The sequence below is a fragment of the Pleurodeles waltl genome, chromosome 9 (genome assembly GCF_031143425.1).
Source record: "Pleurodeles waltl isolate 20211129_DDA chromosome 9, aPleWal1.hap1.20221129, whole genome shotgun sequence".
NCBI lineage: Eukaryota > Metazoa > Chordata > Amphibia > Caudata > Salamandridae > Pleurodeles > Pleurodeles waltl.
In genome coordinates, this window is record NC_090448.1 from 47,162,840 (window position 1) to 47,178,565 (window position 15,726).

Consider the following 15,726-nt stretch of genomic DNA (forward strand, 5'->3'; position numbering starts at 1 on the left):
AGATGAGGGATCCCTAAACCCACCATCCCCAACGGTAGGTAGGTCTGCTTCTTGGCCATACGTGCCTTCTTCTCTCCCCAAATGTACTCTTCTATGTGTCGTTGTAGTTTAACTAAAATTTGGGGAGGAGGGGTTGGGGTAACGTCTGCATGACAGATAGAATTTTGGGCAGTAGGGTCATTTTTACCTCTGCAATTCTGCCTAACCAGGAAAACGCATAAGCCTTCCACGTGTGTGCAGATCAGCACGTACTTTCGACAGCAAGGCACCATAATTAGAGACTGCAGTCTGAACTGTATTGGAGTGAATGCTGAGTCCCAAATACCCCACGCCGCCTGTGGCCCAGACGAATAGAAAGTGTTGTTGCAGGATAGTCTGAGTTGCCGCTGGAACCGTTAAGTATAGGATCTGGGACTTTTGTAGGTTTACCTTAAACCCAGAGGCCCTCCCGAGGATCTCTAGTTCTTCCATCAGCGAAGGCAAGGACCGGAGAGGATGCGTCAGAGTCACCATGATGTCATCTGCATACACTGCTAGTTTATGTTCTCGTCCCCCCATGGGAATTCCCGCTATTAGGGGGCTGTGTCTAATTCGCTCTGCTATGGGCATGTATAATGTGAGTAGTAATGGGGACAATGGGCATCCCTTCCGAGTGCCCCTAGTCCCCGGAAAAGGCGATGACATTAGTCCATTGACCCCAACCATCGCCTAAGGCCCATTGTAACTGCACTTTATCCAATCAATGAATCGCCTACATAGGCCCACCTTCCGTAGTACTTCAAACAAGTAAGGCCAGTGCACCTTTGCCTTTTCAGCATCTATAGATAACATTAGTGCCGGTATTCGCAAACGCTGAATTTTATCTAGCAGATGGCATATACGTATTGTGTTGTCGCTGCAATTGCGTTCAGGAATGAATCTGGCTTGATCTGGGTCTACAATACCTTGCATATAAGGGGCCAGTCGATTCGCCAGGATAGAGGTGAATATCTTGGCATCTACATTGATTAACCAAATTGGTCTATATGAGGAGCAGTGCAATGGATCCTTACCTGTCTTGGCTAGGACCGTAATCGTGGCGAGCTTCATGGAGTCTGTGAGGGAGCCTGTGTCACTGAAGGAGTTATATAAACCTGTGAGGACTGGGGCCAGTTGGTTAGCAAATACTGTATAAAATTCTGAGGGGTAGCCATCCCGCCCAGGGGCCTTGCTCGGTGTAGGTGTGAGATCGCTAAAAGTACTCATCTAACCTTATGTCCTGATCCAACTGCAGAGCATCTACGGTGGGCAGTCCCTCTAATGGTACGTGGTCTAGGTAGGATATATAGTCCTCCTCTAGTAAGGGGTCAGCAGTGCAGAGCTGTGCACAGAATCGGTCAAAGGCTTGGACTATTTGTTCATCATGATTGTAAAAAATGGGGTCTCTAGTTGGCAGTCGGTTTGCACCCTGTCCAAGTAGGGACCCTCACTCTAGTCAGGATAAGGGAGATACCTGCTCAGTTAACCCCTGCTCACCCCCTTGGTAGCTTGGCATGAGCAGTCAGGCTTATCTCAGAAGCAATGTGTAAAGCATTTGCACATAACACACAGTAAAAAGTGAAAACACTATAAAAGGACACCACACCAGTTTTAGAAAAATAGCCAATATTTATCTATATAAAACAAGACCAAATATGATAAAAATCCAACATACAGTAATAAAAATATGAATTCTGCAAGATTTTCTAAAAAATACAGTACCTTAAGGTTGATAGCTCCACCTGGGACTATCACGGCGTTATGATCAACAAAACCAACAGTTCAGGCTGGCCGCGGTGTCGTGGGCCAACTACGGTGTCAGTAAGACCCGCAAACAGTACCTTGGATTTGCAGGGCATCATGATCCTCGCGGTGAGCTCCGGAGAGCGGCGTCGCTAGTGTTGAGGTGTTGGTTCCGGAGTCGGTGTGGGAGTCGTCAGGCCCTTGAAGTCACACGCGTGCGGAGCTAACTCCGGGCGGATGAAGTAAGGAGCGCTGGAGTGGATGGCGTCGGAGCTGCAATATGAAGTGGGATGATGCGATGTGCGGTGCCCACAGGCCACGGTGCAGGCAGCAGCTCGATGACTGCATCCAGCAGCGTCGGTGAGACCAGGGTTGCGTGTGAAGTGGGGCGGTGCGACGGGCGGTATCACCAGGTCACGGTGCAGGCAGCTGCGTCATCGTTGCTGAAGCGCTGTCGTCGGTAGGCCCAAGCCAGCGGTACGGGACAGGACAGTGCTTCGTGACCCTCACGAGCGGTGTCCACAGACCACGCTGCAAGCAGATGCCTGGTGACGACACTGGAGTCGATAATGCTGGCATCGGGGGACAGGGGCTGTGGTGTGGGACGGGACGGTGCTTTGTGTACCTCACAAGCGGTGTCCACAGGCCACGGTGCAGGCAGCGGCGCCGGTGTCAGCAGGAGCGGCGGCGTCGGGGATGCTGCGGTGTGAGCAGGCAATGCCGGAGTGTGGGTCCTACAGGTCCAGGAGCAGCGGCTTGGTGAAGTCGTCCGATGACGGCGTCGGTGAGACCTTGGTCACGGTGTGAAGTGGGGAATGCGACTCCGTACGGCATTAGCAGCACAAAACACACAGTTCCCAGTGCTGCAGGTCGAGGAAACTGAAGTCTTTGGTTTCTCTGAGACTTCCAACAGGAGGCAAGCTCTACTCCAAGTCCTTGGAGAACTTTCTCAAGCAGGACACACAGCAAAGTTCACCCTTTGCACTTTTTTCAGGCAGAAGCAGCAACTGCAGGCCAGTCCAGCAAAGCAACACAGCAAAGGGACAGTACTCCTCCTCCAGCTCTTCTTCTTGGCAGAGGTTCCTCTTGATTCCAGAAAGATTCTAACAACCAGGGATTTTGGGTCTTCCTCTTATACCCCTTTCTGCCTTTGAAGTTGGCAAACTTCAAAACAAAGTCTCAAGTGTTTGACAGACCCTTCCTTGTCCAGGCCAGGCCCCAGACACACACCAGGGGGTCAGATACTGCATTGTGTGAGGACAGGCACAGTCCTTTCAGGTGTGAATGACAACTCGTCCCTCTCCTCTAGCTCAGATGGCTCATCAGGATATGCAGGCTACAACCCGCCCCCTTTGTGTGCAAAACAGCCCAACGGTAAAACTGACCCAGACAGACAATCCACAAACAGGCAGAGTCACAGAATGGTTTAAGCAAGACAATGCCTACTTTCTAAAAGTGGTATTTTCAAATAGACAATTTAAAAATCGACTTCAATAAAATATGTATTTTTAAATTGTGAGTTCAGAGACCATAAACTCCATATTTTTATCTTCTCTCAAGGGGAATCTGCGCTTTAAGGGTATTTAAAGGCAGCCCCCATGCTAACCTTTGAGAGCCCTGCACAGTGAAAACTGAATTTGGCAGTACTTCACTGTTAGGAGATATACAACACACTAGTATATGTCCTACCTTAACCATACACTGCACCCTGCACCTGGGGCTACCTAGGGCCTACCTTCGGGTGCCTGACATGTGGCAGTGGCAGGTCTGAGCCAGGTTTTCAGGGCTACTAATGTGGGTGGCACAACCAGTGGTGCAGGCCCACTAGTAGCATTTGATTTACAGGCCCTTGACACATCTAGTGCACTTTACCAGGGACTTACCAGTAAATCAAATATGCCAATTATGGATAAACCAATCAACAGTACAGTTTACGCAGAGAGCATATGCACTTTAGCACTGTTTAGCAGTGGTAAGGTGCCCAGAGTCCGAAAGCCAACAAAAACTGGTCAGAAAAATTAGGAGGAAGGAGGTAAAAAGATTGGGGATGACCCTGCATAAAGGACCAGGTGCAACAATGATCAATGCATTCTTCTCACTGTCCCTGTAGTGCCTCCACCCCCTGTCGTGCTGTCTGGGCCCGTAGGTAGTGTGCCAGGAAGCGGGCACATAATACTTTTTTTTTTGCATAAGTCGCTCCATCCATGTCTAGTGCCCATATTTGTTTACGTGCTATGTTTAATTGTTGGCGTGTTTTATGGGATCCCATCCGATTGTGTTCCACTTCTAGCCCTTTTACTTGACTTTCAAGTGCAGCCCTTTTATCTCTCTGGCCTCTGTTAAGATGGGTCACCAGTGCAACTAATCGGCCGTGAAGCACTGATTTCAATGCGTCCCAGAGCACTGTTATGGGTGTATCAGGGCAGTCATTGTGTCCCAAATATTCGGTGATGGCGTCTGCTAGTTCGGTGATGTGTTTTTCACTTGTAAGACGTCGGAGGTTGAGGTGCCAAGTGGGCTGCTGGGAGGCTGGGCCAGGAGAGGATATAATTATATGGAGTGGGGTGTGGCCTCTATATATGGTATAGGTGCGCCGCTGAACCTATATCTACCTGTGTGACAGATTGCAGAAAATGAGGTGTAGCTAGCTAGAGATCAACTTGTGCATATGTCTGTCAGGCTGCCGAGTAGAAAGTGTAATCCCTCTCTGTGTGGTGGTGTTGCTGGCAAACATCCGTTAGCCCATAATCTGCTAACGTCACCAGACAGGCTGAGAATGCCCCTGTCTGTCCCACTCGCTGTGCTGACCGATCCAAACTGGTGTCCGGCACTAAGTTAAAGTCCCCTCCAATTAACACAGCTTTATCTGCAGTGACCATCACTTTATCCAAGGCCTCTAATGTAAAAGCCTTCTGATGGTCATTAGGTGCATACAGTTTAGTTAAAGTAAAAGTGTGTGAATGTAATGTGATGAGGAGTGACAGTAATCTGCCGGGCATGTCAGCTTGAGTCTGGATCACCTTACCCAGAAAGTGGGTGGTCAACGGAATAGCCACTCCAGCCTTATTCCCTGCACCAGAGGAGAAATATTGTCCATCAAACCACTTGGATCTTAAACGCTTCCAATCTGCTTGCACTAGGTGTGTTTCCTTTCCTGTACCAGACATATACAACACAAAGAGTCTCAGATCGAAGATAGAAATGATAAGCGCTTTGCAGGTGCGTTAAGCCCCCCGGATATTATAACTAACAATGCATATCATTATGGGATCGATGCACAAATGCATATCTGTGGGGTGTGTCTCTGGCTGCTGGGAGGTAACCAACTAGCTTCCCATATGAAGTAACATCATACCAACTAGATCTCATATTGCATTCTAGGTAAGAAAAAGAGCAAGAAAAGATAGCATAGAGTGTCAAACATAGAAGCAGGAAAGAGAACCAATGCGGCCTTCCCCAGTACCGCCTCAAACCAATAAGATGGGGTCCATGGCAAGGCATCTCAGCCCAAGTGGGATTCCCCTCCATGGGGTCAGAGGCACGCCATCGGCTCATGTCTTCCTGGAAAACTGGAGACAGGTCTCTCTGGTCCATCTTTGTTTAGTGCCTGAGGAGCAGTAGGGTTTGCCATTGTTGGAGTCTATCGCGGGTTCAGTGCCAAGCAGTTATCTCTAGTCATTATCCATGTCGGATGCTTGCTCCTGAGGATTCAGCTGTCGGAGTAAGGCTGCCCTTTCACTACGACTCTCCATTGCAGTCGGCCCAGCTGCCTTCCCCTTCTTCCTTCTCGCTGGGTGTCTGAAGGGCACTGATGAGCCTGATGGGCTTAATTGCGATGGGTTTAGTTCTTCATTCTGATTCTTGGCTAGTGGTAACACTGCCTGTGCCTCTTCCAGAGTGCTCACGCTATGTGTCTCAGCTTCCCATACAAAGGTGAGGCGGAAAGGGTGGCCCCAGCGGTAGAGCACCTCTCGCTTTTGTAAAAACTCCGTGGCTGGTCGTAACTGGCGGCGTCGCTGTAGTGCTATGGGCGAGAGGGTTAGGTATAGCCAACCCTTAAAGTCACTGTGGTTGCGGTCATGTGCTGCTGCCATAATGATTTCTTTTTGCCTATAGTAGTGAGGGCAAGTTAAAATGTCTTGTGGTTTCCAAGGGGATTGTAGCCGGTCTCCCAACCCTTTGAATTCTGTCTATAATGATATCTTGTAGTGCAAGTTCCGGTACAATATGATGAAACACTCTGCAAGCATAATCTTCCAGATTCCCTCCGGCTGCTTGCAACGGGACTCCCTTAATTCTAATGTTGGCCCTCCTAGACACGTTTTCAAGATCTTCCCCTTTATATCGGAGTTCCGCATTTCTGTCATGTAAATATAGTATTTCGCATAGGTGGGCGTCCAATTCTCTTCCCTGTGTTTCACAGGTTCACTTGAGGCTATCCACTCAGTCTCCCAGTTCATTCATGTCCTTTGTGAGGCCCTTGGTATTTTTTTTGAGGTCTTGTTTAAGTGTAGCGATATCCGCGCATAGCTCTCCAAATAGGGTCTCCAAGAAGGTGTGTGTACTGGTTCAGCTTCGTCAGTTGTTCCGGTGGTGTCGCCTGCTGCATTAGAGTGCACCTGTTGAGTGACTTCCTCTGGTTCATCTGCTTTTTTACCTGGCGTCTTCGTAAGTAAATCTCTAATCGTAGCATCTTTCTTATGGGAGCGGGGACCCACCATGTTCTCTCCTGCATCGGGGTCACTTCGTCAGTCGCTGAGCGACGGCCCACCATCAGTATTCTTGTGCCTTTGCGCCGCCCTAGCTACCACATAAGCGCATATGGGGCTCTCTGATCGGTCACTCCACGAGGATTGGCGTGCCCAGAACATTGGGCACTGTTACGTTGGTCTTTGAATTTACAGTTGTGCAAGACTCACCGTCCGTCGTTTCCTGCCACACTCCCTGGGCTTAGCCCTCCTCCATATACGTGGGCTGCATGGACCTCTCCTCTAGCTGGAAACGTGTGGCACCACTGGGTCCAGCTGATGCCACAGTCCTTTCGGGTACTGCCACGTTTCATAGGCAGAGCTGTTGCCATTATTCTTTGAGGGTAGCTGCCATCGGTCTTGCCTTTGCTATGGGACCCCACTTAACCGCGCTGTACCCCCTCCGCAGTCTTCAGCGTGGGCCCTGGTGTCATCGTGCGGCACCCACCTTTGCACGGGGACCGAGTCGGGAGTTCCCCAGAGCCTGGTCTTTAGGGGGCAGCCCTGCCTCTTGCATGTGTTCGGTGGCTCGTAGAGGCAGGGTCACGGCTAGCACACGTTAATATTGTCCGGTGTGGGGGGAGAATGCACCATCGCACTGATGGCGGCAGGCCTCCGTTCGCGCTTACTGCTAGGCGGCCCCCATTTTGAGGTCAGGGGTGCTGCATAACTCCATGCTGAAAGCGATGTAACGGGGGTCCGGGGTACTTCTTCAGGTGTCCCCGTGCTCCCCCCTTTTCAGCGATGCTCTGGGTGTCCTCCACCGATCGGCAGTGTAGAAGAGGCCTGATCTCCGCTGTTAACCTTCATCCGACGGTGGAGCTCGGAGAGTTCACTCAGGTCTGGAGGCCATCTTGGCCAAGCCCCGTCTTCTCATTTTACTTGATTTATTGGTCGTTATCTGATAAGAATACAGATTGAACAATTGTGGGCAATCAAGAGTTGCTTTTTGTTGTCATAGGTCTAATGTAGATTCGACTTATAGGGTATTAATAAAATATGGTCCATGATCTCAAAATCCAGCTAGACAAAGCAGCTAAGAACAAAGAATGTTATGCAAAATGGCACACAAGTTTAGCCCACTGTTTCCCTAAATCCTACTGGTTCAAGCTGAGAATGAGGCATTAGTGAGTAAAGGTTATGGCCCCTGTCAGCTACTTGTGGACTCTGTTGCATTTGTTTGATGGACTTTACCTAGGCCATGCAGTGCCAAATGTACTTAGGGTTATAATCAGCATTAGACGCCAATTAATCTGTTAAGGCCTGATTTATATACTTAGGCCGATGGCCCTTGGGTCCGCCATGGGGACTGAGTTAACAATTCTATCCCAGGGTAGAGAGGTTGCCCACCTAATTTATAAATGACCACCAAGCAGGGGGTCATTTATAAAGGCATTGGCAGGAATCGCGGTTCCTGTCAATGCATTTTACTGTTTGCTGCAGGGCTGCGCCGGGAGGACGCAGCCCTGCAGCAAACAGTATTCCTTTTTTTTTTATTTTCAAAAGGAAAATCCCAAAATGGCATTCTCTTTTTGAAACCGAAATAAGCAATGCACCCTCGCCATCGGAGGCTTCTCCCATTATAATTGTTTTTCTGTTCCTTACCATCACTACATTTAGATTGGCGGACTACTACGTCTGACCATCTAAATTGGGTGGGCGGACATGTAGCCATTGATCCGATGGTCCTCACCCCCCAGGGCTGTCGGAAGAAGTTTGACCAGAGTGGAGGCAGAGTACTCTCTGGCGTGGCAAAACTTAAGGTCCACCCACAATTAAATTTGGCGCGCTGAACGCTATATTGGCGGGTAGGGAACTCCATCGACATTGCCTCGGAGTACCCTCTCTGCCAAAACATAAATCAGGCCCTTAGTCTGCCATCTCGCTAGAATGTGAGGAGAGCAATGAGCCTTCTTTGCAATGTCTTTTCGCCCTCTGCAGGTGCTTGCAATTCACATACATCTGTGGATCTTCATGGGAGCACCTGCTGCAGGAGAATTATGGGATTGTTTTCCTCCATGTCCTCCAAGGGTGACATACTTAATGTTTTTTCGGTCTGATTTAGTTGCTCCTGGGTGGTTCCAATGTTTATGTAATTAATATTATTTTGTTCACACATTCCCTGGGCTGCATCATTCCCCAACTAGACTGCATAGTTCACCTGGAATGCTTGGTTCACTTGGACTGCATAGTTCACCTGGGCTTCATAGTTCACCCAGGCTGCATAGTTCACCTGGGCTGCATAATCCACTATCCTTGTAATAGGTCATCTCTGGGCTTCGCGCTGGTGACAAATGTCACCTTTCATCTCCAAATGGAGGGGCCCATAACAGGTACAATGAGGCCAACTGCAGACGATTCCTGAGCGCCATCTTGATGACCCTGTGAACTGTAGTCAAGTGTGCTGCACTGCGGCGTCATTATTAATCATCTTCATTTGTGATTTAACTTTTTCTGTTATTGCCCTATATGCTCCTACTACCCCTATGTGGAGGCCCTACTCTGTCCACAGTCACCCACTCAAATTCCTATAATTTGCAATCTATCAGTTTTCTTGTACTGTTCTCAGAAGGAGCCAAAGTTAGTGAATGCTTCCTGCAGAGCCACCATCAAGTGCCCAGACCCCCACCAAAAAGTGCAACCCTTGGCACTGCATAGTCTGGGCAAACTCCATCAAAAAAACACACCAGCTCCTGGGACCCGGAATGGAGAAACTGATGGGACGGGCCCAAAAACAGGTTCTTGAGCAATAGTACCTGCCTGAACCAAAATCGAGTGGGTCCCCACACTATTCCAGCCATGAGGGCGGTCATAGTGAATACCAGCAGGGAGCTCACAACTTTCCTTTTACAGCTGTGCCACCCACCAGCCCGACCACTACTTGACTGGATTCCTTCAAGAGCTTACCCTCCCCTATGAGGGCACCTGTTCCCCACCGCCCACTGGACCACCAGAAAAGGTGACTGTTGAGAAACTTTGCTGCCACTCAAGGTCTCCATGCTGTTCTCTCTGCTTCAACCATAAAACGTTTGAAAGCACAACCTTATGTTGAATTACTGCATATTAGCACAATCTTTATTGTGAAAAAAAACCCAGCACACAAGTGGCTTTTATAAACATGTGCTCACTCTTTTTTTATTTTTTTGCCATTTCATGTAACATGAACTTGGCCCGGGGGCATTAGAGTGCTTTATGTGAGCAACAGAATATGTTAAAGATTTTTTTAGGCATGGGGAAATTATTCTCAGAGGGGGCACCCAAAACTAAAATCCTTGCTTTGAAAGGTAATCTGTGATAGTATAAAGCAAATACCTACCTACAGCCTGTAACATTACGTGATAACAATATACTGTTAGAGGCCTCTTAGCCTTAACAACTGCTTTCCATAATAAATAAGTCAGGCCTACTAACTTTGTCATAACTTTTAATAATACCCAGATCAGGCCTATAGCAATGTTCATTTGCTTACCACCAGAACAAACTCAGCCCTGCTGTATTGACATAAGCTTTTGCCAAAAGATGGACAGTGCAATAGAATCACCCTTTTTAGTAGAAGCACACAAATCCAGCCCAATCAAGTCCTGTCCCCAACTCTTGGGTGGGTGGAGCCTAACTCCCTCACTTAGTAGTATGGGCGAAGCCTAAAATCAATAGGCCACCAGTCCTTTCGACGATCTGCAAGCTCATATTAAGTGATACAAAGTGGAACTAGGAATAAAATGGATTCTGCAGTACTCTGAAACCTCTTTTTTGTTGATCACATAAAGTCAGGCAACAGCCATATTACTGAGCCAGACCTAAAAAGTGTAACACTTGGCATCCCGTACTTCTCTCAAACATACAACTTCACTCTGAAGACTAAAGGGACGCGCTAACTTTTCCAAGAGGGACTACATATCCCAGACTGCTGTGTGGCCCCAGGAGGCGGCCATTTTCTGCAACACCTGCTCCCACTTGCCAGACCAAAGAGCACTATAAAGCGTGAGGGGGCATACCGCAGCGTGGGATGCGTGCAGGGCGTGCCCATGCCATGCCCAGGCACAGCCCGGGCAAAGGGCAGGCCCGTCCACACATGAAGGAGGCTGGGCTGGGCCACCCCCCTTACATCTATTATCAAGTAGGCTCTGTTGGTGCGTCTGTATTGTTGCAGCGTCTGTGGGTGGCTACATTGACCTATCTCACCTTTAAGGGCCCATCTTTTGGTTAAAGCATCTGTGATGGGTAAAAGAAAAGCGATTAAGGGTGGGGCTGGGGAGGCACACAGGAAAAACACAAACGGCAGAAGCATGCAGCAAGCAACTGTGTAATGGATAGGATTGACAATATCTTGGTTGATTGTGAGGACATTTTAACTTCCTCTCCTGATAGAGCCTCTAAGGGTATCCGTAGCGAGCGTTCCCCAGTGAGACCAAGGGAGGATCGTAAGAATATCCCAGACATGTTTAAAAAATGCGGAACACAGGTTCTAGTTCCTACAGGGCAGGGAGAAGTGAGAAATGCTATTGTCAACATTCCTTTAGCATCAGTGAATGAGCTACCACATGCTGATGGTGATGCCCTTCAATGCACCCATCGCTTCAGCCCTCTAAATGATATATATCAGACCTACATGATGATCCTGACCTAAGTGCCCTGATGGGTGGGACAGTAGACACAGTAGATACAAACGTAAATCCATACCTGCCTAATGCTCAGTACTTCTCATGTATACCAAATTTAAATAATGAGGTGTCCGAGCTTAAATCCATGGTTAATTCTTTACTTGCAATGGTCAAACAGTTAGCATCTGTAGAAGCGACTTCCATTATGGACCGCAACTGTAGTTCCACGCTTAATCCTTCAGGTCCCCCAACACTGTTGCCCACATTGCCCTTGAACACCGGTAATAAGAACTGTAATTGCGCTCCTTCCCCTGTTGCTGCCAGTCTGGTGCCCCGTGCTGGCTATCTTCCAGTAGGCGGTAGGACTGAGAACTCTTGTCAGGCTCCCACATATAGGCCCTCATTACGACCTTGGCGTTCTTTTCGCAAGACCGCCGAGGTACCGCCGTGCTGAAGACCGCCACTGGTGGCGGTCTTCCGCGCAGCGTATTATGACCGCTGGCAGCCCTCCGTCCTTTTCCATATGGAAAGCCGCCAGCAGCCATACTGGCGGTCGGCGGGAAAGTGGAGGCTGCTCAACCTCCACCGCCCCGTAAACAGAACCCTGCCCACCGAATCACGTCCCATGATTCGGTGTGGCGCTGTTCTGGTGACGGGATGCTGGCGGCTGAGCAGCCCCCATGGGTCCCGTCCCCTCCCGGAGGATCAACGGACAAGGTAAGTTGATCGTCCGTTAGGGGAGGTGGGTGGGGGAGTGTTGTGTGTTGTATGCGTGCATGGGGGTGTGCGTGGGAGTGTGTAGAGGGGGTGTGTGAGTGCGTGTATGCATGCGGGGGTGTTGTGTGTATGGGAAATGTGTGCGGGTCGGTCGGTGCGCATGTCTGTTTGTATGTGTGCGGGTATGTGTTGTCGTGGTGTATGTATGCGTGTAGGGGTGCGTGTATGTGCATGTTGGGTGTGTATGTGTAGGGGTGTGTATATGTGCATGTTGGGGGTGGGGTCGGAAGGGGGGTTGTGCCACCTTTGGGGGGTGGCAGGGGGGTGGGGGTTGTAGGAGGAGGACTCGTGGGGGATAGCGGTGGGGTGGGGGAGACACTTATCAGTGCCAGGGATGGAATTTCCTGGCACTGATAGTGCCTGCCACCATGGATCTCATGGCAGTTCCCAACCACCCGCAATCCATGGCGGTATGCAGGGTCCTGATACCGCCGGCGTTCTAGTGACGGCCGCCGGGCTGGAGACCGAAATCTCCAGCCCAGCGGTGATCAGCGCCATGGCGGTCGGAATGGTGAAGTAGCGGATGACCGTGGCGGTCGTGATAATTTTTTTTTTTTCGCCGGCCTGTTTGCGGTCTTACCGCCGCTTTACCACCGACCACCAGGGTTGGGATGAAGGCCATAGTAGTCTAAATCTGGGCGAAAAACCAAGACTTCACCACCAACTTTCTAGACCAACGAAAGATAATGTCCCAAATCGTGTTGGACAGTCTGTTGCCAACCGGTCCAATTCTAACAACACTGTCTTAATGTTTAACGTCACTAAATTACATCTACCGGCCCAAAGGGAAGGGGGAGAATCAGTTAGAAACAAGGCGATCAATTGGATCTGCCACGTGAGGGGCTGTTATTCAATAATACGCGAGGACATAATTGATGCAGTTAGAAGGCCAGATCCGGACACATGTTATGATACAATCGAGCTGACACTCAGGGACAGGAGTATGGTTGGTAATTTGGTGGCCCTAGATGCAAGGGCAAGCGCACCAGAGTACTCCCGTATTCAGTTAAAGTATCCCAGGCTTCCCCTGTGTCATGGGTCCAGGTTTACCAACTATTCAGCAGGCAACCCTTCTGCCTTAAATGAGAACGACTGACTCGGAGTACCATCTGAAACCCCTGTTCCATTCCTCCCAAATGATATAACTATCCCCCGTTTGGTTGTATCTTCTACTGCTGTCTAAAAATACCCTCTTCCCCCTTTTAGACAGACTCCACCAACCCACTCAGGACCAATTGGCCAATTGTGAAAATACTGTTCCTGAGGGGAAGATAAGGATAGCATTCTGGAACATGGCAGGCTTACTGTCTAAGGTAGTAATAGCAGACTGGTGTTATTTTGTTAATAGCTTTAGTGTAGTCTGTGTACAACAAACATGGGCAGTAAACCCCATCCACCTAAATGGTTTTAAAACCTATCATACCCCGGTGAAACCATCTAACTCAGGGAGAGCAAGGGGGGAATCTGTATCTACGTATCAAACACCCTGAGGGCATATAGTATAACTATGCTGGCACCGCAACCATACCATCAGATTGTCCTTGTTGAAATCTCAGCTACGTGCATGCTGACATTAATCAACTTTTATAATAACATCCTGAAAGCCGAGGTAAAAACAGCCTTGACCTTATTAAAAAGGGATGTCGAAGCTCTCAGGAATAGGAAATTCCAGGATTTGGTATTCCTCTGGCGGGTAGACTTCAATACTGTAAGTTGGCATAGGGGCTCAGAGAAGATTTGCAGTCTGAGTGAAGGGGGAATGCTGGGCACCCCCACTTTACACACTCCTTCTTTGTGGAGCAAATGAATGAGCTCATATTTAGTACTGACCTTGCATTCTGCAACAGGATTTTGCTGCCCACCAATCCCATTTACAACCACTTTCAATGGCCAAGGAAAAAACTCTGTGATAGACTACATATTGGTCACAAATAGACACGCCGCAGGGGTCGGAACATTTATCACCCATACAATTGCATGCAGTGACCACTACCCACTGAGTATAGATTTGGCCGTGACGTCTAGGGATTTTTTATCCCAAGCGCCACCTCCCAACTATTGCACGTTGGGTGATATGGCATTAATAGGCTTAACGGGCATACCTTGCGCTGGTCAAAGATTGATCCCCAAAAGTTCCTAAAAAAGTTAATCTGTGGATGTACGCAGGGTTTTGAAAATTGTTTAGACTTGGGTACCAATCCAGAGGATATCATCAAGAGTTTTCAAAAGATTGCTGGGGACATTAAGGAGGGATTGGTGATTACAGGTAGGGGAAAGAGCAATATTAGAATGACGGGGTGGTTTGATGAATCTTGTAGTAAGGCCCTTAGCATGTTGAAACTTGCCCTACATAAACGTCCATGCTGCATAAAGGAAGTCAGGGCTGCTAGGAAAAACTATAAGTATGTTTTAATGCAGAGAAAAGCAGTATTGAAAAAAGAATTATGGGACAAATTGAAAGAAGCCAGCAATAGTAATGATCCTGTAGCTTTTTGGCGGGTAATCAATGCGCCCTATTTCCAGCCAGACACCGGACCACGCCTTGAAATACCCATTAGCGAAGGAGACTGGATCTCTCACTTCTCAACCATTTATTCTAATCCAACTAACAGTTAAGCCTGACAGAAGACGATGTGCCCGACAATGACTTTTTGGCCCCATTAACTTCCCAATCAAGCTTGCATTTACCCTTGATGAGGTCATTACTGTCCTAAACGCAAGTAAAGCCGGCAAGACGGCAGACTCAGATTTCATCCCTGTAGATCTGTTTAAAGCCAACACGACCCTTTGGGGGCCATTGCTTACTCAAGTCCTGAATGCGTGTTGTCAAGTTGGCCTATTGAGGTCTTGGAGGGAATCAATTATTGTGCCAATTTTCAAAAAGGGAGACAGACACAGTCCTACCTGTTACCGTCTTATCTCTCTCCTAGATTCGATGCTGAAAGTGGCAGGTCGTGTTTTCTTGAACAGATTACAAGAATGGGCCCAGGAGAAGAACGTCTTATCAGACTTACAGTATGGGTTCTGGGAGGGAGTAGGGACCGTGGAGCACGGTCTGAACTTAAGCATGCTGATTGAGAAATATTCCACCGTCAAACAAGGGGGATTGTACTTGGCCTTTGTTGATTTAACTGCTGCATTTGATTGCATAATCCTTAGTAAATTGTGGGCTATTATTGGGAACATGGGGGTGCATCCACCGATCGTACAATTTCTCAGGAAAACATTATGAGTGAAGGGCCAGAGTGCGACATGGTTTAATGGGCGAATGTACCCAGCCATTCAGCATAGAGAGGGGAGTAAGGCAGGGTTGTGTTCTGGCACCCTCCCTTTTCTTCTTATACATTATAGTTTGGGTAATGTACTATCTGCTGACTGTAACAACCTGCCCCAAATAGGGTCCTGGCCCGTTTCTGCCCTATTATATGCAGATGATACTGTTCTTATGGCACGTACCCCCCTTGCACTGCAACAGTTACTGATGCGCTTTGTATCCTACATGGAGGAATTGGGGCTATTAGTTAACAGAAGCAAGTCATTTGCAATGAAGTGTGGGAAAGTGATACCGAAAACCCCCAGCCTCATGATAAAAGATACTAGAATTGATTATGTTACATCCTTTTCCTACCTGGGGATCATGTTCGACGTAAAAGGGACATGGCGGATGGCAATTAGAACCAGAGGGCCATACTTTCAGAAAACTGTTGCAGCCTTGCGCAACTTTGCTTGCAAGGTTGGAAAGAAACCCCCTAAGGAGATTTTAACAGGTACAAGGCCAAATGTATGTCAACAGCCCTGTAAGGGGCAGGCCTTTGGGGGCACTTAAACCATGACTCCCT